This window comes from Lontra canadensis, unplaced genomic scaffold, assembly GCF_010015895.1.
Source record: "Lontra canadensis isolate GAN:19392208 unplaced genomic scaffold, GSC_riverotter_1.0 scaffold33, whole genome shotgun sequence".
Classification (NCBI taxonomy): domain Eukaryota; kingdom Metazoa; phylum Chordata; class Mammalia; order Carnivora; family Mustelidae; genus Lontra; species Lontra canadensis.
The window spans coordinates 5,171,069-5,196,240 of NW_022631027.1; the positions used below are offsets into that span (position 1 = coordinate 5,171,069).

At 38.7% G+C, this 25,172-nt stretch overlaps 1 pseudogene; it reads left to right on the forward strand.

Moving 5' to 3' along the window:
* Positions 1-24,945, forward strand: part of LOC116873449 — a 38,260-nt pseudogene extending 13,315 nt beyond the window's left edge.
* Positions 24,946-25,172: the final 227 nt, after the last annotated feature.

A 25,172-nucleotide genomic window follows, 5' to 3' on the forward strand; every position in this document is an offset into this window, starting at 1 on the left:
ATTTAAAATTTGGTTTTGTCTCTTCTGTTAGCTTTATTTTTTTTTAAGATTTATTTATTTATTTTAGAGAGAGAGTGTGTGTGTAGTGGGGAGGGACAAAGGGAGAGGCAGAGAGAGTCCTAAGCAGACTCCACATGGAACATAGAGCCTGACACGGGGCTCAATCTCACTACCCTGAGACCACCAACTGACCTGAAACCAAGAGTTGGACTGAGCCACTCAGATGTCCCTATTCTGTTAGCTTTATCCATTTATCATTTCATATATTTTAAAACCCCTAAATATAGGGGCACCTGGGTGGTTCAGTGAGTTAAGCCTCTGCTTTCAGCTCTGGTCATGGTCTCAGGGTCCTGGGATCGAGCCCCACATCAGGCTCTCTGCAAAGCAAGAGACCAAGTATTGTTTACTCTCTTGTTAGGAGCTCTAGCTGGAAACAAATACCAGAGAGTCTTAATAAGGATGAGTTATATTTACTGTTTTCTTGTGATCTCTGTCAAATAAATAAATAAATCTTAAAAAAAAAATAACCTACTCCCATCTTACTGCCCTAGGTTATTTTTTTTAAAGGAACAGCATGACAAGATAGTTTAAACAGCAAAAGGATGTTTTGTTTTATTTTTTTTTCCTGGGAGAACACATACATATGTACACAGAGTGCATAGACACACAGACACAGACACACACAGCACATGCACACACAGACGCAAAGGCAGACAGAGGACTTTTGGAGTACTTCAAACTTCAGGTTGTCACCATAATTAAGACAGAAACATGTTCAATGTGAGAAAACACACTGAAGCAGTTCATGCACAATGCGTCAGGGGAGACATTCTTCCCTGATGGTTAAAAAAATACATTCTGAAGAGCCCAGCAGAAGCAGGGTACAGGCCCAGCTACCTGCTGGTCAGAATGACCATATTCTGAGTACTTGCGTTGGAAAAAAATTTGAAAACCAGAACCCAGCAATCACTTGCTCTGATCCAACTATGTGGTAGCTGCTAATGAACATATAACGGTGATTAGTTTCATTCTGCCCTGGAATGTCTCACAGGAGTACTGTTGGCAGAGCTACAAACAGTAACTAAATAGACCGCATCTTTAGAAAGATTACCCAGCCACAAAAGAGTTTTTTTTTTTTTTTTTCTTCTCTCCTAGGTACCTCAACCAGAGAAGAAAAAGAAACAAAAGGGATTTAAATTGTTAGGAACAAGTAAAACTGTCACTATTTGCAGAAGACTTGAGAAAACCCTAAAGACTCCCAAAAGACTCCACCAAAAAATTATTAGAATTAAGAAGCGAATTCAGAAAAGTGGCAGGACAAAAAATTAATATATAGAAACTGGTTGTGATTCTATACACTAATAACAAACTAGCAGAAAGAGAAATTGAGAAAACAATCCCATTACATGCAATCCAATTGCATTAAAAAAAATACCTAGGAAAAAATTTAACCTAGGAAGTGGAAGATTTAAGTTCTGAAAACTCTGACACCAATGAGAGAAATTGAAGATGGCACAAATAAATGGGAAAATATATTATGCTAAATAATTAGAAGAATTAATATTGTCAAAATGTCCATACCATCCAAAGTGATCTACACACTCAATGCAAACCCTAGCAAAATACCTATAGCATCTTCACAGAACCAGAATAAATAATCCTAAAAATTGTATGGAACCACAAAAGACCTCAAATAGCCAAAGCAATCTTGAGGACAAAGTAAAAAGCCAGAGGTATCACAATCCCAGTTTTCAAGATATATTACAAAGCTGTAGTCATCAAAATAATGTGATACTGGCACAAAAATAGACCCACAGATCAATGGAATGGAATAGAGAGCCCAGAAAGAAACCCATGTTTATATGGTCAATTATTCTACAACAAAGGAGGCACGAAAATATAATAGGAGGAAAGTTTCCTCAATAAATGGTGCTGGAAAAACTGGACAGCTATATGTAAAAGAATGAAACTTAGACCAGTTTCTTACAAAAATAAACTCAAAACGGATCAAAGACCTGAATATAAGATCTAAAACCATAAAACTCCAAAAAAAAAAAAAAAAAACCAGTAGTCTCTTTGATGTCAGTCTCAGCAGTACTTTTTTGGATCTGTCTCCTCAGGCAAATGCAATAAAAGCAAAAATAAACGATAGGGACTACATCAAACTAAAAAGCTTTTGCACAGTGAATGAAACAATCAACAAAAAGACAACTTAATGAATGGAGAAAAATATTTACAAGTAATATATCTAATAAGGGGTTAATCTATATAAAATATATAAAAAATTCACACAACTCAACACCAAAAAACCCGCAAAAAATGTGATGTTAAAATGGGCAGAGGATTTGATAAGATATTTTTCTGAAGAAGACATACAGATGGCCCTTAGTCTCATGAAAAGATGTTCAAAATCACTAACCATAAGGGAATGGAAATCAAAACCACAATGACTTGTCACCTCACACCTGTGAAAATGGTTATTAACAAAAAGACAAGAAATAACAAATGTTGGCATGGATATGGAGAAAAGGAAACCCTCATGCACCGTTGGTGGGAATGTAAATTGGTGCAGCCACTATGGAAAACAGTATGGAGGTTCTCAAAAAATTAAAAATAGAACTACCTTATGCTCTACTAATTCCACTACTAGGTATTGACTGAAAGAAAACAAAAACATGAACCAGGAAAGAAACCAGTCAGATTTGTTGATTTCAGAATCTTCCCATAACCCCAGGTTACCCAGAAGCCTGTCATCTGGATGCCCCCTTGCTAGGTCACGTCTTCTTTACTATTTAAATGAAAACACCTAAAGTCTTGTGGGGGCAAATGCTATGGGAAGTCTAGGGACCTCCCCAAAGGATCTGAGTAAATCCTGGGGCCTGCATTCTCTGAGTTACCTCTCTCACTGACTCTGTCTGACATATGTCAGAATCCAACTTGAGCTTCTCTCCTCCCTAATCCTGTGGAGACCACATCATAAAACCTGATAATACAGAGTAGTGTATACGGCAGACTCATCCTAAAATAGGGATTATGCAACAATACAACACATTAAACAATTAACTTGAAAATTAATTATCCTTGTTCCTGAAAATTCCGTGGCTCCCTACCACCCCAGGGTCTCTCACTGGCCTGCTTTTCTCCTCAGGCCACAAGGACGCAGGCACGATGAGCCTGGCCCATCGTGATAGTGCTCCTCTTTGGGTCTGGAGAGAATTCCTTGGAATACCTTCACCTGCAAAATCAGGGACATTGAGCCTAGGTCTCAGCTATTTTCCATTTCAATTAAGTATGTGTGATTTCAATTTTAGGAACATGGTTCGGAGTCATCTCAACGAAATGTTTTATGAACCCAATTTCCGGCTTGCAAATAGTTACAAAACTGACTCCTTCTCAGCCATGTGTGGGTTGGGAAATTAAGAACAATTTAAATGGGTTTCACTGTCCCTGGTTGCTAATAATTCAGACCACAAGCCCCACTCACACCCCACGTTAATCAGTCCCTGTGGATTTAGGGGAGGAAATAAGAGAATGGCAGGCACAGGGGTGTGTGGGGGGTTATTCCAGCATGTGTATTTAGTAGGCAATGGGGTGTAGGAAGGAGTTAAGCCAACAAATCTGCCTTACACCTCACTTTGGTCAAACTGTTTTTAGGAATCAAGTTGCAAATCATCACTTACCCCTGAGAGCAGACTAGACTTCAGTAGAATTAGCTGGGCCTCCCAGGCTGCCTCTGGAGAACCATCAGCCCAGGAAGGGCATGGGGGTGCTGGGTGCAGCTGGCTGATTGCAAATCAACAACACCTATTCTACTTTGGATTCCCTATGGCAGTGGTTCTCAGAGTGTGGTCCCCGACCAGCAACATCAGCATCAGCTTTACCTGGGAATTGATCGGATGTAAATTCCCAAGTCCCACCTCAGATCCCCCGAATCAGAAACTCTGGGGTTGGGGCTCAGAAATGTGTTTTAACATGCCTTCCACTAGCAATGCTGATGGACACTGCAGCCTGAGACCCTCGGACCTGATGACCCCCTCCCCCAGATCTTCCTGAAGTTAATGTTGGGCATCCTGTATAGTTTATATCCAAAGTCAGGCCTCCAAATCTGGTGAGATCTGCTCAAGCATTTCTGTCTAACGGGAAAACAATTAAAATTAAACTTAATTTTATTTATACAGATAAATGAATTGAAAAGGCACAAAGAGGAGGCTGGATGGTGCTGTTTTAAATCACTAGGCACAGGGATGCCTGAGTGGCTCATTCTGTTAAGCATCTGCCTTCGTTCGGCTCAGGTCATGATCCTGGGCCTGGGATTGAGCGCCATATTGGGTTCCTTGCTTAGCAGAGCGCCTGTTTCTCCCTCTACCTGCCACTCCCCTGCTTGTGCCCTTTCCCTCTGATAAATAAATACAATCTTTAAATTGCTAGGCACAGTCATGGCCTGAATATCCCCTGTCTTCAGAGGTGAGGTGCTGGACAGATCAGCAGACCCCAGCCAGTGGGTGACACACAAGTACAGAAGGTCCTGAAAGGTCTACCAGGCTATCGCAAGGCCCTGGGGTCCTTTCAGCACTGACTCACTTTTCCATGTACTCTGTGGAAGCCTGACAGCTGTACCTCGGTCCCCAGAAGTCTGTGCTGGATTCTGTGCTAACAGCCCTTCATTTTACAATAACACTATAGTGGGTATTTTTTTTTTTTTCCATTTTATGAACGAGGAAACAAGGAAATTCTTATGCTGTTCCCATGAATGAGACAAATGTCAGCAAGTTTACACAGGTAGTAAGTCGGGGGGCTGGAATTCACTCCAGAATGCTGGATTCCAAAACCCTCATCTGTAAAACCCTGCCTTCTCCACTGAGAAGGGATGAAGGGATTTACAGGTAAGCTCATGGTGAGTGGAAACAGGAAATGCTAAGGCCAGGCAGGAGCCCTCAGCCAGACAGCCATGTGCGGCTCAGCAGTCCCCGCAGCCCCTACTGGGTGGTAGGTAGTTGCAATAATTCATTTACACAAAGGAAAGGTTGGCATAAATGTTCACTCAAATCCAATAGGTAAGGAGGGAAGCAGTTATCCCAGAAAGGCTAAAATGCAGTGTGGTTGCACTGAATGGGTTAAAATAAAAATATCACTTGATTAATTTGGAAGACCTACCTTCACAGAAAACACCCTATTTACTTACAGCATTAGCTAGATAAATGAAATATTACCACAATATGCTTCTGTTCAAATGCGTGGTGAGGGTTTTTCGTTTTTGTTTTGTTTTGTTGTTGTTGTTGTTGTTGTTTGAAGAATAGCTTTAGTTTTGAACTCTGGACAGGTAAAGAGTGTAGCCATTCCTTGTGTCTCACTTTATGAACTCGAGCAATGAGGCAGGTAGCCCAAAACATTTCTCTTACAGTTTGGGCAGTCAGCACCCTCCCAGGAATGCACTTGAAACTAGAAAGCTTAACCAAAGCCAAGCAAGCTAAGCACTTTGTTATTTCTATTATTGTTTCAATAACCATCTTCGACAAACTTCCCAATCTTGTCTTCTTGAAAAAAGAAGGTAATTCGTTTTCCCTGGTAATGGGAATAACTTATGAAAATAATGCCTCACACTACACAGAATGATGCTACAGACGGGCAATGCTCAAACTGGCAATTAATTAGTACCTGGGTCTTTGCCTGTTCCTCACAAGTGTATGAGCTCTGCCCTTGTGAGGAGGGGTAGTGGCATCTACATGAAACACCGGGGAAGTCAAAGCATTCCTAGGCTGAGGACGGAAAGAACATTAATTATTCCTCTGAATCCTATTGGGTGAAGTGGAGTTTTTTTTTCTTTCCTTCCCCAAACACAACAGAAGAATTATTTCCTAATAAAACTTCCAATAGGCCAGACAGTGTTGATGGAACATAATTTTTAATATGCAGTGGCCTGGAATCTGACAGATATTGGCAGAGTGGGTGCCCCTGTTTTAAAAAGTTGAATGTGGCTGACAGTAATGTCACTGCTTCCTTATGTCTATTATAGTCAGTGCAAGGTTAGACAAATACATTCCCACCAGCACAAAATAGCAACCTTCCAAAATGTATGTCAGTGGTGTATTTACAGCCAAATCCAGAAGGAGCTTGTACTTCTTATGCTGTTCCCATTAATGAGACAAATGTCAGCATCCATAAGCTATTTTTTTGTTCCTGCTTATCAAATCTTTCAAAAAATTGATAACTAGTCTTTATAGATTGTGAAAGTCAGATATAACTCTGAATGTATTACTTTACTGGACCCCTTGGGGTAAACTTATCACCTGGAAACCATTTTACATGGACGATTTGACTTTCATGTGGTGTGTCATAATGCACCCTAGATGGAAATCTAAAATAAAATATCTGGACTACAACCTTCCTCTTGGTGGAATTTATGATCCCCTCAGTACAATAATTTTGAAAATTGTATCCCTTAAGCTACAAGACTTGATATATTATTAACTGCTTGAATTGAAGAAGCTTTCCAATAGGCTTACGTGCTATCTAGAGGCACGGATTAATGTCTATGGAACTACAAGCTTATCTCAAACTGTTTTTCCGCGGTCTAAACTGCCAGCTTCATCTTCTTCCTAGGACAGAACAGAGTGTCCATTTCATCTCTGGAGTCTCCAGGATGCGCTGCTTTTAGGAGAGCTCTTCCAGAAGATGGGGACCGTGGATCCACTAGAGAATTGGTTGTGTTCAGTCCATTGCACCCCAGGGAGGCTGATGTCCACTTGGGGCTCTTATCTTTCTATTTCTCGTGGCATTTTCTGGTTTTAATTCTAGTCTGGCCAGACTGAACTGGTGAACAGAGAATGCTGGTAGGAGGCAGTCTGGAGGGCACTGTTTTCAGGGATTTAGAGAACAGCTTTTCTTCTTTAACTTGAAGGGCCTTGTATTGCTGGGCGGGGGGAGAAACTGTTCAACTGTCCTCTGCTTGCTTTTAGTGTTCTTCTTTTCTTATTATTGATGCTGAGCCTTGAAAGTCAGCAATGACCATGAGAACCACTAGACTGTCCAAGGGCAGAGAGGGCCAGGAATCTTTCTGCAGGGCTCATTCTAAGAAGACTCGTTTTCCTTTCAGTCATGCCAAAGTTGAGTCGGGAATGCATTTAATTATGTTTTATAGTCACCTCTGTATATTGTAAAGATATTACTAATCATCCTGATATAAGGACAGCTTCCATAAACATTATTTCTAGGGACACCAAAGTGCAGGGCTTGAGAGCACATTGCCATAGAAACCAGTGTGGCCTGTGGCCATAGGTACTGGGAAAACATGGAAGTATTTAGGATCAGTCACTCTGCAAGAAGACTTGAAATTTTACAGCTTGTGTGTGAAAGAAACAGATTGAAGTTTTCCCCAATTTGACAACAATTCCAAAACCTTACGTGACATTATCTGTAGCAAGTTGCCGAGGTGAAATAAACTTTTATAAAAACTGTCAGTAATAGGGGCGCCTGGGTGGCTCAGTGGGTTAAGCTTCTGCCTTCAGCTCAGGTCATGATCTCAGGGTCCTGGGATCGAGCCCTAAATTGGGCTCTTTGCTCGGCAGGGAGCCTGCTCCCCACCTCCCTCTGCCTGCCTCTCTGCCTACTTGTGATCTCTATCTCTGTCAAATAAATAAAATAAAAATACTTAAAAACTCGTAGTAATAAAACTACATTTTTATCACCTATCTTAGAGGATAGACTAAAGGGGTTGTCAATTGTAGGGGAAATTTTTGAGGTGTGTAGCCAGCCAATCCATCTAAGTATGTTAATTTTGTGGCCTTTGTGAGGTTCGTAATTTGTTGTGATATTTCCCCAACCTTAGTAAATATCAATAATTTTGTATTCTTTTAAAGAGGGCCCTCCAGGGACACCTGGGTGGCTCAGTGAGTTAAGTGCCTGCCTTCATCTCAGGTCAAGATCCCAGATCCGGGATTGAGCTCCATGTCGAGCTCCCTGCTCAGCGGGGAATTTTCTTCTGCCCCTCCCCATGCTCTTTCTCTCTCTCTCTCTCTCTCTCTCTCTATCTCACAAAAGTAAATAAATAAAAAAAGTCTTTTAAAAATAAGTAAAGAGGGCCCTCCAAATCAGGTAAGCTTCAGGCCTTGTAATACCTGGATCCACCTCCAGGTGGGGTTTAATCACGTTTCTCAGAGCACCCAATGCCAAACTTTGGTTAGTATAATCATCTTTAAAAACAAAACAAAACAAAACAAAAACAGATTTTATTTATTTATTTGACAGAGAGATCACAAGTAGGCAGAGAGGCAGGCAGAGAGAGAGAGGAGGAAGCAGGCTCCCTGATGAGCAGAGATCGGGATGCTGGGCTTGATCCCAGGACTCTGGGATCATGACCTGAGCCGAAGGCAGAGGCTTAACCCACTGAGCCACCCAGACACCCTATATAATCATCTTTTATGTGTATAATTTGATCAATTACCATGACTAAGCATTTAGAATTTAGAGTTTTAATATCTTTCTTAAAGCTAAGGCATCTTATGTATCTCCAGAAATCATTTTAAGAGAATATATTGAATATACAGCAAGTTGACACTGGGATTCTTTTTTCAAATTAGCATAATAGAGTCCTCTGGAGGCTCTAAAGTTCTCTGTGAAACACAAATATTTATGGTGACTTTCTAAATTTCCCTTTTTTCTTGCTAGCTATTCAATTATTTATTAGTCATCTTTAATCATCTCTGTTAGAAAGTATGTATATACCAAGGATTTTGTTCAGGAGTAAATGTTCATATGTCAGGTTTAAAACTACATTGAGAATTAGGGACCTGGGCATTTGGGTGGCTCAGTCATTTAAGCATCTGCCTTTGGCTCAGGCCATGATCTCGGGGTCCTGGGATCGAGTCCTACATCAGGATCCCTGCTCATTGGGGAGTCTGTTTCTCCCTCTACCCCTCCCCCTACTATTCATGCTCTCCCTCAAATAAATAAATCAAATCTTTTTTTTTTTTTTTTTTTAATTTTAAAGAAAGGGAAACCTGAGTGGTTCAGTCATTAAGCATCTGCCTTTGGCTCAGGTCATGATCCCAGGGTCCTGGGATTGAGCCTCGCATTATGCTCCCTGCTTGGCGGAAAGCCTGGTTCTCCCTCTCCAACGCCCCCTGCTTGTGTTCTCTCTCCTCTGTCTCTCTCTCTGCCAAATAAATAGATAAAATCTTTTAAAACAATTAAAAAATTGAAATAAAAAAGAGAATTAGTGACCTGACTTATTTAATAAGTAAGTCGATGATCAAATATACTCAATCAGTAGGAATCAAGTCTGTTACTTAAAGATACTATTTAAAAAAAAAAAAGATACTATTTTTTATGAGAAGATCCAAAGTTATCACTTCGGTGATCATCATTTATAGGAAAATGTTCTCCTTGAGGGAGCTGAGGGCTGATTGGCAAGGTGAAGGTAGTGTTTGTAGTTGTATGGCCTTCCCGGCAGCCAATATACAGCAGGCCGTTTCTAAACAATCTCTGTGCTGCATGTGGGAAGGGAGCCAACAAGCACCCTGATTGATGTAGGGCCAAAATTGGGGGCATATTGGAGAGAAACCCATCTACTTCCTCCAGACAGCGTGGGGGACACTTGCCTGGGAGCAGTGCAGATGATTCCAGGATGTGTCTCTTGCCAGCCGTGAACTACAAGCCACGGGCTGTGGGGCCAGGAAACAATGGTGGGCCCTTGGGAAATTTCTGGGACTTTCTGGGCTATGGTAATCTCCCCACTCATCTTTCAGCCAGGCTGTGGGAAAACGTCTTTGAATATAAAACCTGGAGCTTCTTTTGGCCCTTCAAAGAAAGGTTGACCCTGCAGCAGACGACAGACATTCGAGAAAGCACCATACAGTCACTTCCCTAGGAGACTCCTTGGCACACATTCCTCTTTGTTCGCTGTACAGAACACCCAAGTTTGCAGTTGGTAACTTTAGCTGTCACAGAGCCTTTGCATTTGTAGAGCATTTAGCTTATTGACCTAGATGTTCTCATGTTTAGGGATAAAAAAAGTAGTTTAATTAATTCACAATAAAAATTCTCCATTTCATAGAAGATAAAACTCATATAACCCAAACAGAATTGAATGTGCGATCTGATGCAATCATCAGCATGCAGCAGCCTTAAAAATTACAATATCTGACCTTAATATGTGTGAATCTATCAGGATTCCATTGTCGACATGTATATTTTTCAATATTCTTCTCTGAGCTGAAATCATGTCATTTATATGCAAATGACCACATCTTCCGCAGCTGCTGCTTCTCTGTTGAAGCCGAGGGACTTATTTGCACTTAATAAAGCCTCATAAATAGGTTTTGCCTCTAAAAGGGTGGGGGAGCAGGAAACCCATCGTAGCCTTTTACAGTTACAAGCTTCTTTTTGTTTTGAAAGCTAGGGGCCACCCCTAACAGGATGGTTCTCAGTTGCCAAAGAAATACGGATCCTCACCCAGCCAGTTGCCCCCCTTCCCTCCTTAGAAAACAAGTGTTCCTGTCCTTTATGAGGCCTTCTTCCATTGAAGCTGGAGGCAATGTCCAATCTCCAGCAGGGGTTGCGATTTCACCCAGACTTCAGTGCAAGGAGGGCTGCCATGTGAGAAGAAGCTCTTGCCAGGCACTAAGAGCAAGTGCCTGCTCCTTCAGGGAAGAACTCCTCAGGCCTCCTCAGGCCGTCCTGTCTGAGGGGAGGAGGAGCTGGGGAACTTCTGGGCAAGCAGAGAGGAATTTTTCCTTTCATGAGTTACCAGTTTCCCTTTTAAAACACTCTACTTAGGGGTACCTTTGTGGTTCAGTCTGTTAAGCATCCGAATCTTGATCTAGCTCAGGTCTTGATCTCAGGATCGTGAGTTCAAGCCCCGTATTGGAATGCCCAGCGTGGAGCCTACTTAAAAAAAACCCAAAAAACAAAAAACACTCTACATAGAGAAGGGACAACATTGGGGATTGTACGCTCTGACGGCCCAAACAGCGTTAAGACAACATTGAACACATCTTCATTCATGTGAGTAGTACAAAGCATCTCTCTTCCTCCTCCACCCACTCCCATCTTCCTAGCTTGCCATTCTTTTTCAACAGAATTGGATGACAAAGGACGATCGATCACCCGTTTTCTCTTAATGCTCCTATAAAACCACCCAGGCTTCTACTTTGTGGTCAACAGAAGCATTGCATTTACCACTTAAGACCATTTAAGACATACTAAAAAAAAAAAAAAGAAGAAGAAGAAGAAGAAGGAGAATATTATGGGATAATTGTCTCCCGCTGTTAGATGCTAAGACAAACCTGAGGCACTTATGAAAAATAAATAATCATGGGAAGCAGGGTCATTTATTTTTAAAGCACTGTGTTGCTGATTTGGTAATAATGACCTATTATCCTTGTCAGAGTAATAGACTGTTCCTGGAGCTTCATTTCTGGTGTATGAGCAACTGACATAGTAGAGATGATTATACTGTCTGATAAATGTGTATAATCATCAAAGACACTGGTTGACAATACTATCATTAAATTGTCACCAGCTTGGCAGAGAGACAAACATCCTTACCACATCAACCTATCAGAGATGTTTATAACTGCAAAAATGTTCAAGCACGATATTAGTGCAGATAACTGAGATCACACACCCTGAAAATCCAGCCACTAGGAGCAACTTGTGGCCCGGGAAGAGCTGGAAGAGGGAGATATCTGGCCCTTGAATCAGGAGTCCTGGGCTCCCCTCTGTAAGCCTCAGCGTCTTTCATTTTAAAAATAGAGATATCTATCCTCTCCATCTCACAATACTGAGTATCAACATTTTAAAAGATATAAAATACAAAATAGTAATAATAGATTCCATCTTTTTGTATGAGGTTGCTCTTGATATAATTAAGATTTTATATTGGTTTACTTTTTAAAAAAATGTGATACATTTAATATAATTAAATTATATATAATAAATCTATAATAATTATATAATAAATACATATAATATTATCATCTTAACCTTTTTTTTTAAAAGAGAAAGATATAAAGTGGTGGGGGGTGCAAAAGTCAGATGCTTAACCAACGAAGCTACCAGGTGCCCCTCATCTGAACCATTTTTAAGAGTACAATTCAGGGACACCTGGGTGGCTCAGCCTGCTAAGTACCTGACTTCCACTCAGATCATGATCTCAGGGTCCTGGGATCAAGTTCTGCATCAGGCTCCCCACTCAGCAGGGAGTCCACTTGTCCCTCTCCCTCTGTTTTTCCACCCACCCCCCAAACTTTTGCTCGCTCGCTCTCTCTCAAGCTAATAGATAAATTAAAAAAAAAATTTAAAGAGTACAATTCAGTGTTAGGTATATTTGTATTGCTGTGCAATCATCACCACCATCCATCTCCAGAACGCTTTCATCTTGCAAATGTGAAACTTTGCACCCAACAGATAATAACTCCCCATTCCCTCTATCCCTCCAGACCCTGGAAATAATCATTCTACTTTTTGTGTCTATGAATTTGACTACTCTAGGTGTCTCATGTGTAGAGTCACACAGTGTTTGTTCTTTTATGTATGGCTGATTTCACCCAGCATAATGTCCTCAAGGTTCATCCACATTGTAGCACATGTCAACATTCCCTTCCTTTTTAAGGCTGAATAATAATCCATTGTAGTTATACATCACATTTTTAAACCATTCATCCACTGAGAGATACCTGGGTTGCTACTATTTTTGAGTTGAGAGTAGCACTGCTATGAACATGGATAAACAAATATCTCCTTGAAATTCTGCTTTAATTTTTTAAAAAGATTTTATTTATTTGTTTGACAGAGAGAGAGAGAGGCAGAGAGAAAGCATAAACAGAGAGAGCAGGAGAGGGTGAAGCAGGCTCCCTGCAGAGCAGGGAGCTTGAAGTGGGGCTCTATCCTAGGATCCTGGGATCATGACATGAGCTGAAGGCAAATGCTTAGCCAGCTGAGCTACCCAGAAGCTCCAAACCGAGCTCTCTCTCTCTCTTTATATATGTATATGTATATATATATATATATATATATATATACATACATATATATATTTAAAATATTTAAATATTTTATTTATATTAAATATTTTATTTAAAAATAAAATTTACTTAAATAAAATAAATAAAAATTACTTAAAAATTATATACATATAAAATTTTAAGTTTTATTTATTTTATTTTTTATTTATATTTATTATATTTATATTTATATTATTTTTATTTATTTTTTATTTATTTTTAAGTAATCTCTTCACCTAAAGTAGGGCTCGAACTCACAATCCCAAAATCAAGAGTTGGACGTTCTACTGACTGAGTCAGCCAGATGTCCCTAGAAAAAACCTTTAAAAAAGCAATACAAACTGCTTGGACCTGTACCCTATACACTGCTTACAGAGTTTGATATTAGACTAAAGTAAAAGACTAGAATTTAGTGGATAAATTCCATACTGTTCCATAGTTTGTCTGTTGTTTGGGTCATATGAGAATCTTTTGAATCCCAGCATTCTTTCACTAATCAGCATGCTGCAGATGTTAGCATGAAAGTCATTAGTGAAAATGTTGAGCGATTTAGGACTGAGGGGCCAACCTCTAAGTTATTCTTCCCAGAAACCTTCCTCTGGAGTTATGAAATTTCTTAAGTAGGACTGTTAGGATTATTCAACAAGTTAAAAACCTTCCTAACTGAAACAGCCAGTGTACAGTTCTTTCATAAGGGTATCACAAGATTCTTGGTGAGGCTGAAATTCCAATACTCTTTGTCTATAAAATGTCCCTGATTTCCAGTACATACAAACCCCTTCAGAAAAAGGAAAATACATTTAGGTTGGCATGACCTTACCAAACCTGTACTATTCCTAGAGATCACTATTTACACTGGAAACTGGTAAAACCATCTTTAATATAATTAGTTCTAGGTTTACTGACTACTTATTCACAATATTTAATCTTTATTCACAATTTCTTAAAGATTTCTCTTGTCAATTCAACAATTTAGTCTATAGAAATAATAGCGATACCACAAATAGCCACTGTGCGTCCAGTATTATGTGCCAGGTACTGGTTAAAGGGCTTTATGTTGAATTATTCCCCTGCCAACGAGGTAGACTATTATCCCGGTTTTACAGCGGATGAAACTGAAATTTGGAGCTGTTAAGTAAATTGCCAGGAGAATAAATTAGATGCTAGGTGTATCTGACTCCAAAGCCCATTTTCCCAATCTATTATGATCTATTATATTACATTCTCTTGAGATACAATTGTTCAGATGTGGAATCTTGGACAAGCTGGGGCTCCAGTACTTTTTACTAACATTTGTTCCATCCTTTCATGTCAACATTCCAGTCTTCTTACCCAGAAAAAAAAGGTAGTAAAATAGGATTGGAGAAGTTCTTTTCCTTACTGCAACTATATGCTAACTTAGCATCATTATTTACAAGCTGAGGCTTTTCCTTTCCCAGAATTCCTTCTGCTCTAAATTTTTAATTTTCTTTAGCATTTTACCCGTTTCTGGACAATAGTCTTCCTCTAAAACATGAGTTACTCTAAGACCTTGGGTATGTGTCATCCTGTTTACCATTCACCCACGTCCATCAGAAAACTTGCTATCCAACCAAAAGCTTGCTACCTCACTGGATTCCTCCAGCTTTTCTTCCTCACTGGAACCATTGCAATAGTCAGAATCAAAATGTGCACTTATTCATTTTCATTGTTTGCCTTTCTTCTAATGGAGTCACAATCATGTCATCAGTTAACAGGCCTTTCCCTTGACACCATCAGAACTGTGTGCTTTAGAGAAAGCCAACTCTGCACCATACAACCTGCCCATTCTTTGACTGAGTTTGGCAATAGCACTTTACATGGTGTTGTATGTGACATACACATTTCCTCTCGCAAATTCTCACTGCATTCTGAAGAATTGCTGGGGTGGCACACTCAGAACATCAAGAAAACAACAAATCTGCCATGACTCTGTTATTTAGGAAACTTTCCAAGTGATAGGCAGGGAAGTTCTGATGTGAAGAAGGGACATGGAGTAGTGGTTAACAGCTCAGGCTTGGAGTGGGGATGGTGCCATTTCTTCAGCTTAACTTTCCTCAGTTAAAAGTAGGGATGTGGGCACCTGGGTGGCTCAGTTGTTCAGCATCTGCCTTTGGTCAGGTCATGATCCCAGGGTCCTGGGATCCAGCCCCGCACTGAGCTCCCTGCTTGGTGGGAAACCTGCCTCTTCCTCTCCTTCTGCTTGTGCCCCCTCTTTTGCTGTCTCTCTCTCTGTCAAGTAAATAAACAAAATCGTGTAAAAAAAAAAAATAGTGTAAAGACAGATCCTAGTCTTTCAATCTGTCATTAAAAAAAATAATAAAAGTAGGGATAGTAAGCATGGGATAATTGGATAATGTTACTTAATAGATGTAAGTGCTCATTAGTACAGTGCTGCTCATAGCATCATTTTTTTTTTTTAATTTCTTGGCCCCATGTAAGATTTTGATCAGGTGATCAAAGCTCCTTCCCATTCTACACTATTAGCCCAACAGCATATCCAGTCTATTGACTCCAAGTGAAGACACATAAACATTTTCTAAAGGCTTTGTGAACACTTTCTTCATCCTCTAAGTGGTTCATGTTTGTTTAATTTTGAGTACAGAACAGAGAGTTAACAGGCATTGTTTATAGTTGAAAAGATCTTTTTAGAAAATATCTTTGGGTTTTAAAACCCTAGAAGAGGGGAATTAACCCATGACAGGACTGATTTCTTCCCAACTTAGGAAGCCCTCACTCGTGCTCCATCTCTCTAAAGGCCTCAGAATAAGTTGGAGCAAAGTGAGCTTGGGATGAATAAAAGGCAAAACAAGAGCTTCTGCAGCGGTGCTTCCCTGGTTTATATCATAGCTCTGACTTGGATTATAGGTACAGTTTGGGAAAGTCATTTCAACCCAACTAAAATGACATCATTGCAGCTCTGTGCCATGAGCCTAAAGGTGACACATTAGTTTCTCTTGCTGCTATAGCAGATCACCACAAACTCTGGCTTAGAACAAGACAAATTTATTACTTACATGTCTAGAGGTCAGAAGTCCAAAAATCAGTGTCACTGGGCTAAAATCAAGGTTGCTTGATTTTAAAATCCAGGGCTACATCTCTTCTGGAGGCTCTAAGGGAGAATTCATTTCCTTGACTTCTCTAGAAGCCACCTACATTCCTTGACTTGTGGCCCTTTTCTCCACTATTGAAGCTAGCAGTGTAGTGTCTTCAAACCTATCACCCTTTCTCTATCTCTGGCCTTTGCTTCCAGCCTTCCACCTCCTTCTCTGACCCTCTTGTTTCCTTCTTTCATTTATAAGAACACCTATGAGTACATTGGGCCCGCATGGATGATCCAGGATACTCTCCCCATCCCAAGACCCTTCACTTCATGTTCAAGGTTCCTTTTGCCATGTAATTTGACATATTCACAAATAGGGAAGATTAAAACATGAATATCCTTGGGGGCTTTATTTTGCCTACCGCAGGTGTATTTTATACATTCTTTCCTCAGTCATAGGGCCCAGATATTATCAGTCCCAGTTTATATTTGACAGGCAATACTTCAAATGGAACAAGTTGGCATTCAAAGAAGCTAGAGTTAATCAAATAAAAAGCAGGTATCAGCATGCACTTTATCACATCACCAAGAGAATCAAAACAGTATGATAGTAAATTTGACTTCTTGTCATGTTGAATTCTTCTTTTGGTGCTACATTATCAGAAAGAGGTAGTATTGTTATAATGTAATTTATATAGTGCCTTCCCCTGAGTGATGAACAGAATATTCCTCAGAATCCTCAGAGAATTAGTCTATCTCTTTTTATCCCAGCTCAGACACTCCAGCAATATAATATGCAGCAATATTATATCTGTGTGCAAGAAATAAATCAGACTCACTAAACTTAAGGATGTTCACTTAAAGAAATTCTTTTTGGAGTTCCTTTCCGCTCCCCCTCCCCCACTTTCATTTGAAAATGTTCTTTTGGTAGTATAGAGCCATTGACCCACATTAGATTAATTAGGTCAATTAGCCTTTATGTAGTAATTGACACTCAGGAGTCAATTCCTTTTAATACAGACGTGCCTTGAAAAGAGATTATAACTTAAATTCCTGCCACATAGTAGCATTAAGAAAACATGCATTTATCAACTCTTTCTGCAATATGGCTTTGGGTATAGCAATGATATTGGGTAGAAAAAGCTTAAGGATTTTACCTTGATGAGTTGATTATTCACATCCACACATTGTTAAAAGCCACATGTGTATTTTCCATTTGGACAGGCTGTTGGTAACCCTGAATGCTGAGCCTAATTCAGAGCAACTCCTTTTCTTCTTCTAAACTTGTCAACATTAATTTCTACATTTTCAAACTTACATTGGCCCTAGCATCTAATCTTGGACTCTCACTGGCAATCTGGACTTTCTGAATTTTTTTCCTGCTTCTCTCCTTCAACATCATCCCTGGAAGCTTTTTATCTCTCCTTCTATTTTCAACATCATCCCCATAGCTTATCTTAGTAAGACAATAGCTACCACTTAATGAGTATTTCCTAGGTACCAGACATTTCATACTCATTATTGCTAATTGTTACTTTCAGTTAACTAACAAATATTTGTTGAAATATATGCTCTAGATCCTGGAGATACAGCCCAGTGGATATCCTTATCTCCATGTAATACTTACATACTTACTACATAATACTTACATACATACTATAATACTTAGGAAATAGAGACAGAGAAGTTTAGTGACTAGCCTAAGGCCCTGCTGCTTTAAAAGCAGATTATAATCCCATAATAAAGCGTGTTGGGGGGGCAGTCTGGGTGTGAAAGAGAGAGATCTGGATGGCTATACTCCAAAATACGCACTGTGATTATTACTAGGTAATGGGATTGAGGGTGATTTTGAATTTTTTGTACTTCTGTATTATCTGAAATTTCTTCTTTTACCCCCATTTCCTACTTAGATCACTCAAACCATCCCCCACTGACGACTATGCTAATGCATTTGGTGTAAATCTTTCAGTTTGTTTGTAGTCCTAAATTTTTTTTTTACAGGTATTTTAAATTTACTTAGATGGTATCACATTCTTTTCTTACATTTTCCACCTAATACTATGGGTTTTAGATCTATGTTGCTACCTGTACAAGTCTATTGCGTGTAATTGCTGAATAATTTTTATAATATAGCTATTGTAAATAAGCACGAGCCTTCATAATCAGAAAGAAATCTAGCAAATCTCTTTTTATTGTGAAGAAATAAAAAAACAATCTTTCTTCTAACATAAGAGCATGAAGACATAAGTTGCTTTACATAACTTTGCCACAAAAATATCCCAGTGGAGAAATATTTATTATGTTGCCGATTCTATTTTACTAAACACCTCTACTTTATAAAAGTGCTTGGATACATGGAACTCTTTTCTATAAATATAGAAAAGTAAAAGAGAAAAGAGACTCTTTCTGTGAAGTCTCTGAAATGCTTGACTTATTTTAGGAAGCAAAAATTTCAAAAGACAAAATTATTTTGAAACTGAAAAGAGTGAAATGAACTCATTACAGTATGTTCTCACTATATATTAAAAATGAAATTAAAATCATTTAAAATAAAAGAAATATGACATTGTAATGCAAACAGAAATTGAGGAATATCCCAAAAGGATAGGAAATAGTTGGTTGATGGACAGCACAGGAAAATGAAAAGACAGTCAGGAGAAGTAATAAAGTCTATTGGGAAAAACCTGAAGTTTATATATTGAAAGTTCATAATTTTTAACATAAAAATCTAATAATAACTGTTAATCCCTTTTCTTTCTTTAAACTTTAATTTAAGGATAAAAATAGAACTTCAAGTGTAACTTTATTCAGTCATATTTTTCATAAGATAGATATCAAATACTCTCAGTAAAGGCTTGTGTTTAACTTTGAAACTTTTCTTCAAAACAGTAGACTCCTAGATGGGAGGTGTGAAAAAAATTACATATAACTATGTATTATGGGGAAAAATACCATGATGAGAGTCATATTCCAAGCAGATATGACTGAAATATTGTGATCCCAGAAAAGGTTACAAAACAGTGCTTCTTCTCTTTCTATTTAAGCTAGTTTTTGCTGATAGCAACGGAGAAGCTTTATAACATAGCACTGGCAGACAAAACCAATTTGCCCTTACTAAAAACAGGGCCTCCTTTTTTTCCTCTCTCTCTCTCCAAAATATTGGGTTTCAGGATGAAGTCACTGATCTAATGACTTAAAGATAAATAGCTTTTAGGGAAGGCAGGTCAGAAAAGGAGATTAAAATACAGAAGTTTAAGTGTGAAAACTAAAAACAAAATAGTGACCTGAAGTTTCAGAGCCAAACGGTTAGAAAAGATGTCTACTTACGTTGATAGGTGACCTGCCCAAGGGAAAGGCCTCACCCAATGATCAGATGATCTATGGAAAAGGTCATAGTAGCCTTGCTTCTCTGGAAACTAGAGTTAAACTGGAGACAGAGACTGGAGGATGAGTCTTGGCTAAGAGCCCTCTTGAATTTGCCTTAAATTCTCCAATAGAAAAACTCTAAAGTTTAGGGGGAAACATGGATTTTGATGATTTGATGTAACTTTAAAGATGTAGTATTTCAGTATTTCAGTCTAAGACAGAATGGCATAATGATTAGGCAAAAGGTTCTCCAATCACATAAAGTTCAAGCTTTGCAAAATTTGGCAATTTATTTAGCTTTTTCATGTAAGTATTACCTCATAGGACTACCGAAGGAATTAAATATGCCATCCACTAGGCTTAGGGCAAGGTCCAGCATGTAGTACATATTCAGTAATGGCAGCTAGTACTGGTAGTAGGTATGATAGGAAATTTTTTTTTTTTTAAAGAGGTACGTTTACCATTTGAGCATTTATCTGATGACTGAGATTCAATATCAACACCAGTTGATATTAATATGTTGTATGGTTTTTACTAATCAGTTCTTACTAATATTAGGAAAGGAGACTTCTTTCACAAATCTATCACTATTGATAACATAATGGGTCCAAGTTTCAGTTCATAAGCTCAAGTATCCAAGAAATGTTTTCATTCTATTTCAAGCCTCCATTCCACTAGATGTTGGGAAAACAATCTCAGTCAGTGCAGTTTCCCCTCCTCTTACATTGGGATTGCCTGTATGTTCCAGGGGGCTATCACCTGTTGTCAGTTGTCATCAGCTCTTTGCTACTATCTGGTGAGGTACACCCTCTGGTCCTGACTAGCTGTCCACAAAGTTTACAGCTACGTCCTTCTTGTGTTGGACACCAGTTTCTGTGACTTTTGGGAGACTGAGAAAAGGAATGGAGCACCAAGAGGCCCTGCCTCATCCCTGTAGTAGACTCTGACTCATGGGATATGCTTCTGCTGCTCTGCATACACTCCTGGGGCACAGAGGCTACCTCAGTCACACCCACACCACCATCTCAACCCTATTGCTCTTGTGCCATTGGCATGGGGGAGTGAGGGAGAATTCTGGAGTCTTGACACCTTCTCAAAGTACACTGGAAAAATGGCATTTCTTCTGCTCTCCAATTTCTAAAATTACGCAGAGAGGAATGCTCTCTTTTTCCCTAAACCTTACCACACCCGACTTCAGAGCAAATCCAAGAGAAAGGTGAGCCCAGGTTTTTTTCTCAGGTACTCAGCATTTGAGCTCTTTTCTTTCCCTCTGACTACCTTCCTTTTCCCCAAGTCTAGAGAATCTTCAGTCTTGAGGACAGGAAAAATGGGTTTTGATCCATTAGGTATTTTTCTAATTCTTTCGTCTCAAGTCTGGATCTTAATCTGAGATGTTTAAAAATGGGGGCACCTGGATGGCTCAGTTGTTAAGTGTCTGCCTTTGGCTCAGGTCACGATCCCAGGGTCCTTGGATCAAGCCCCACATGGGGCTCCCTGTTCAGTGGGAAGCCTGCTTCTCCCTCTCCCATTCCCCCTGCTTGTGTTCCCTCTCTCTGTCAAATAAATAAATAAAATATTTTTTTAAAATGAAGGATTTGATAACCCTTCCTTGAGGAACATCTACTTTATGTCTCAGTGAAAGAGGCAACAGGAGAAAAAAGAAAAACAACAAAATAAAAACAACCAAAAACATTGGTTAATACCCCAGAAGTACATCAAAGCAGGGAGGGATGTATGTTTTATCACTTCCATCCAAAACTACATTTTAAATACTTTAACTTTCCATAATGAATAAAAAAGTCTTCCAACTAAAATATTTTTCTTTAGTCAGAAGCATGGCTTACTTTATACACTGTTGAGAAGTGCTTGATTTTATAATTTCCTTTCAGCCCAAATTGTAAATATTAATTACATACCTTATATGCATGTAAATGGTCCTAACTCCACTCTGCTAGTTGTAGAAACTCATTTCTTTAGTTCCTTTATCCCCTTATTTTCTCCTTCCAGAAAGTGCTGAACTGTTCCCTCCGTGATCTTTCATCCTCTCCAAATTTACTCCATCCTCTAACTTCATTCTTTTAATAATCCAATACCCAAAAGAATGTGTAGCTTTCTTTTTCAAAAAATTGACTTTGTCTGCATGTTATCTCCTTAAGAAGTCTAGACACTACAAATCTTATGTAGAGTCTAGAAAAATTGTTGATAATATAATTTGATGGTGATTATATTAATTTTTTAAAAATCTTGGGGTGCCGGGATGACTCAGTCAGTTAAGCTTCTGACTCTTGATCTCAGGGACATGAGTTCAAACCTTGCCTGTTCTTCAGGTTGGGCAGGGAGCCTACTTAAAAAACAAACAAAAACAAACAAACAAACAAAAAAAGCAAAAACAAAAAGCTTTGATAACTTTAAAAGTCCTACGTTTTTGTTGCATTTTGATCATTGTTACCTGGATCATCTATGGGTCCCTTGAAATATGATCTGCTCATATTCATCTAAGACTTGTTCATGACATAAGAAGTAGTATAAAACAGCTGTTCAATCACTATATTTAATGAAAGAACAGTAAGATATTTGGTCATTTTCAAACACGAATGCATAGCAAAACCATTCTAATCTACATACACCATATTCTACAATACTTACATGTGCAATATTTTAAAACTCTAAGTATAGCAACAGCTATGGGTAAAATTGTCTCTAGAATTGAACTATTTTGATTTATAGCTAGAAAAGAATTCCTTAATACATTTAAGGAAGAAGAGAGCAGAATAGAATTTACATTTATAATGAAAGATAAAAAGTTTACAAAAGTGGGCATGAGTTTTAACCCTTAGTACTAGGAGCTAAAGTAGGAAAAGTATGGTGCCAATCCTGGTTCAGTTCTAGTTCTGCCAAGGATTAGCTGAGAAACTGTGGGCAAATAATTTAGTATTTTCATGGGCTGTTCTCCAGTTCTGTAAATTGAACTTTTGAAATAGAATCTAAGGGTTTTTTTTTTTATTGTACCATTAAATTATTTCCGTTATAAAAATGCATCAGATAACAATGGAAAGAAAAAAAAATTAAAGTAACTTTTAAAGTAAAATAAAATTTATGTAGTGAATTAGTAAAAATGACTGTAGTCATGGGCTTCAGTGCCTTTTCTGGGCAGCTGTAGATCTGAAGTGCTTTAAAGGATAGAACCCCAAGAAGAAGTAGTGTACCTACCAGTACAGGAGTGAAAGGATTGGATCAGTTGTCCTTGATTGAATCAACTTGTCCTCCGTGTTCTCTATTTAAAGACTAAAGTATTAGAGCCATTGGAACAAAGATTCAGCATTCATTCTCATTGTTCTGTGGGTTATTTGTTTGTTTGTTTGACTTTGCCATTAATAATCAACCTGCTGGGAGAGTTGTCTTTGAATTTTTTCTGATATATTCCCCCAAACATGGGATAAATTTTATTGTCTTTTACAGGTAAAAAGGGGTCAGGGAAATTAACTCAGAAGCCATTATATTGTAAGAGTTTTCAGTTTTGGAGCATTGTCAAAGATTTTATGGTTCAGATGGTAACTTCAGTGAAGAAAATTAAGGAGAAGGGAAACCTATTAATGGAGGGTATTTTGAAGATAAGAGTTCCTCTGTTAAACACAACAGAGAATCTCTTTTATCAGTGACAGGGGAAGGATAAAAAGGTTCATAGTTCTTCATAACCATAAAACCAACTCCTCATTAAATGGGTATCATATTGTTTTGGGGCAAGTGAATTCTGTTAAGGAAGTTGTGGGAGAGAGAAAACCAGAAAACAGATGCAGTGAGCAAACCATTTGCTGAGATACTCAGCTGTGGAGAGCTAATTCTCAAACTAGAGCTAAGAAAGAAGAAAAGGCATAAATCCTCTTCCTCTTCCTCATCCAGTGACTCATACAGCTCAAAAGATTCTCAGTCCTTTACTGATTCTGAAAGTACTTCTGAAGAGAAAAATTTGTTTTTTGATTTTTTAAAAAAATTTTATTTATTTTAATGATGAGTGCAAGCAAGCACAGGTTGGGGGAGGGGCAAAGGGAGAGAGAGAATCTCAAGCTGACTCTGTGCTGAGCATAGAGCCCTATGTGGGGCTTGATTTCACAACCCCAAGATCATGACCTGAACCAAAACCAATTCTGATGCTTAACCAACTAAGCCACCCAGATGTTTCTGAAGAGAAATTTTAAAAAGAAATAAAGAGGGCACCTGGATGGCTCAGTTCTTAAGTGTCTGCCTTTGGCTCGGGTCCTGGGATTGAGGCCTGCATTGAGCCCCACGCTGGGCTCCCTGATCCCTGGGAAGTCTGCTTCTCCCTCTCCCACTCTCCCTGCTTGTGTTCCCTCTCTCGCTGTGTCTCTCTGTTAAATATATAAATAAAATCTTTAAAAAAAAACAACATAGGAAAAAAATTCCCAAATACACACACACACACACACACACACACACACACACACAAAAGCAATTTAAAGCACATTTAGTGAAAACAAGGCTGAAAATCTTAAAGCACAACACCAGTATATTGTACATTGAAAGAGTTCCCTCCTATACCTGAAAATAGATTCCTAATTAGAAAAAGTGTGCCTAAAGCTGATGACAAAGAAAGGAAAAACAGAGAGAAAGAGAGAGAGATCGATCTACCTAACTTCCAACCTGCTTCCTATCAGAAGAGACTTTCAGTTACTAGGTCTAGCAAAGAAATTAAAGAAATATGATGAAGGATTATCAATTTCCCTCCAGATTCAGATCAAGGGATCATTTCAGACATAGTGAGATGGCTTCACATTGGAGGCAAGAGATTCCGAAAACCCAAAGAATGAGGGTGTCCAGTGGTGAAAGTTGAATCAAAGGTGCTTAAGAGTGAGTAAACAAAAGAAACTGAAACAAAACAAATCAAATAAGTCCAGCTAGAGTAAAAGAGAAAAACGTAACTGATCAGAGGCATGTGTCCAAGAGTCCAAACAGGAAGAGGAAAAGAAAGTTAAAACAATTAATATAACAGTAAAGAGAGAGACATTAGAAAAAATTCAGAAAAAAAGATGATAAATATAATAAAAACAAGGTGAAGAAAGGGGCCAAATCTAAAAGTGGGAGTAAAAGCAAAAGAAGTCAAAGAGTTAAGAAAAGCATAATATAAAAATAAACATAATACAAAGCATAATGGAATGAAGAAAAGAAGATGGGAGTCAAGGAGTAAAGAAAGGAATCGTAAGAATGTTAGAGAAAAACCGAAGGAAAAAGATTAGGAAAGGGGTAAAATTAGAAGTTTAAATAGAATCAAAGAGCAATGAGCATGATCATAATAAAAATAAGGAAAAGAATAGATGCACAGTGTAGAAGGGAATGGGATATAACCCAAGGCAGATACAATGGTTCTCACTCATCAACAGCTACTTGTCTGTCCTCACTCATCTAGCAGCCTCAGCCCACATCCCTGTACCTTACTCTCATCTAGAAGGAATTGGGCTCATAGACAAATATGTAGGAGATAAAGTGTCCAGCAGGATTCTGAAAAAGAAAAAAAAGAGCTTTTATTCTCCTCTCTTTTTCCATAGTTGAGGGGAGATTGAAATGTAATAAAATGGTCCCATTTTTTTCAGCAAAAATTAATTCTGCCAGCTACAAGAAAACTTGTATACGAGATGCCACTTCTCAATAGTTTAAGAAACACATGACCTGGAGAATCACCTCAATTTTGTCACCCATAGAGTGAGGTTCTTTTATCTGACCTCAATATC